Consider the following 2500-nt stretch of genomic DNA (forward strand, 5'->3'; position numbering starts at 1 on the left):
AAGCTGACAAAAATGCCTAGGAAGTAAAGGTCCACTCTTTATTAAATAAATAGGTTTGAGACTAACACCGTTTTTAAATAGTGGCTAATCTCCAATGAATATTTTTTGTAAGGCATCTCCAGACGATTATATATATATATATATATATATATATATATATATATATATATATATATATATATATATATACATATATATATATTATCTATCTATATATATACATATACATATATATATATATATATATATATATATCTATATATATACATATATATATATATATATATATATATATATATATATATATATATATATATATATATATATATATATATAAGTACTGTATATCTATATATATGCATCTCTCTCTCTCTCTCTCTCTCTCTCTCTCTCTCTCTCTCTCTCTCTCTCTCTCTCTATCTCTCTCTATATATATATATATATATATATATATATATATATATATATATGTATGTATATAGATACATATATATATATATATATATATATATATATATATATATATGAGTGTGTTTATATGTAATATATATATATATATATATATATATATATATATATATATATATATATATATGATTCATCGTTTATATATATTATATATACATACTATTTTGATGAAACTGCTTCTTCGTGAGAGGGAGCGCTACTTGAAATTTCCCCTTTCCAGAAGATAGACAATGGTAAAAAAGAAAAAAAAATATGTAATGAAAATAACTGGAGAACGAAATCTAATTAAGTCTTTATCCTGTATCTAATATCACAACTCAAAAATCATGACGTGCTAAACTACCACTAATAATTCATGTACTCTACTTAATTCATTCCTTTAAACATAATGCCGACGTGAGGTGAATTAAAAAGGAAAAAAAAAAAATGATAAATCCGTTCAGGGTAGAAAATAAATCCAATTTTCTCTCGGGCTACTGAAAAATTATCTCTTTCCTTTTGGACGTTTACTCAAGACGTTGTTATTATGCTTGACTTACCACCAACCGGGTTCTTCTTTTTCCCTGTCTTTCTTTTCCCCATTTCTGTCTCGTTTCAGACAAATTATATTTCTATCCATATTTCTTAAATAACCAAATTCAATAAGCCTCTTGCGCTGAGTTAAAATAATAATTAGAACACTACTACTACTACTACTACTACTACAATAATAATAATAATAATAATAATAATAATAATAATAATAATAATAATAATAATAATGATGAATTAATATTATCATTATTATCATTACTTTTGGCCAGACTAGAACCATAATGGGAAAGGTAGAGCACTGTAAGCTTAGAGGTTCCAAAAAGGAAACCAGCCTAGTGCGGAAAGGAAATAAGAGAAATAAGGAATAAAATGTAAATGAGAAATGATAAGAAATTTTTTTATATCAAGATCATTAATAGCATTATTAGTAGGTAAGTCATATATGAAATATGAGATTATACTTAATGTAAATAATGACAAAATATCATAATAATAATAATAATAATAATAACAATAAGTAACTAAAGTTAGCTTACCTGTAATGATTATAGTAGCATGTCATTTCCGATATGGAAATCCCACTGCCTTAGATCTGCAACCGGAAAAAATTGTTTATTACTGTATAGGTTGATTTCCCCCCCCCCCCCCATAGATTAATATTGGGGAAATGCAAAACTTATACCACAGCTAATAATTTTATTCACTTACAACTTTCTAACGATCTTTACAAGAACCTAATGTTAAGACCTTAATCATTACTTTACTACCTTATTTCCAGATATTCTATGATCTCAACTTATATTTTTGGGAGTGAATAGGAATATAGAGTGGGTCCGTTTCCAAAACTGCATATGGGCATATATGGTATGCTGTAAATTCTACTAAGAACGGCTTGATATACAAGGTAGGAATGTTGTAAATTTTGATGCATTCTGTGATTCATGGCACCGTATATCAATTAGGTTAGGGAAAGTCCAGTGCGGCAAAGCGCCAGGTCAGGTATGAACCTGGAGCACGATGTTAATTCAGGTTAGGTAAAGCTATATAGCCATTTATTATCTAAGACTTCAGGCCCACAGGTCAGGCTAAGAGTGAGGTTAAGAGGGAAACAACCACTGATCAAGTAAGGACACAACATATTAAGTTAGATTACGTTAGGACACCAGCAAAAGCTACCTTTTAATCTAATGTACACACTGTTGACCGTATCAAAATTTATTTCTGTTTATGGGTCCGTACTGGCAGTAAAGCTATTAGGATCAAAACATCAGCGCGTATCTATATTTATTCTGAAGCCATAGCTGTAGCGTATATTTTCTTTTTTTACTTATCTTGGAAATGGTAAAAACCTGAAGCCAAGCCTTTGTCTAATCTAGAGTAACTTGAGCACAGGTCATATCCTCTAGTGTTTAAAATTCGAAAAAAAAAAAACTATTTAGCATACAAATTTCCCAGAAATTTGACTTCCAGGTGTTGTGTTTTCCGTGAAGTTACAATC

At 28.4% G+C, this 2500-nt stretch overlaps 1 long non-coding RNA gene across 1 annotated transcript in view; it reads right to left on the bottom strand.

Moving 5' to 3' along the window:
• Positions 1 to 1533: 1533 nt before the first annotated feature.
• Positions 1534 to 2500, bottom strand: part of LOC137632242 (uncharacterized) — a 217853-nt gene continuing 216886 nt past the window's right edge. The window contains exon 3 of the long non-coding RNA XR_011042024.1: positions 1534 to 1594. This is a non-coding gene — a long non-coding RNA (uncharacterized lncRNA). The remainder of the gene's footprint in view (positions 1595 to 2500) is intronic.

This window comes from Palaemon carinicauda, chromosome 41, assembly GCF_036898095.1.
Source record: "Palaemon carinicauda isolate YSFRI2023 chromosome 41, ASM3689809v2, whole genome shotgun sequence".
NCBI classification, from domain to species: domain Eukaryota; kingdom Metazoa; phylum Arthropoda; class Malacostraca; order Decapoda; family Palaemonidae; genus Palaemon; species Palaemon carinicauda.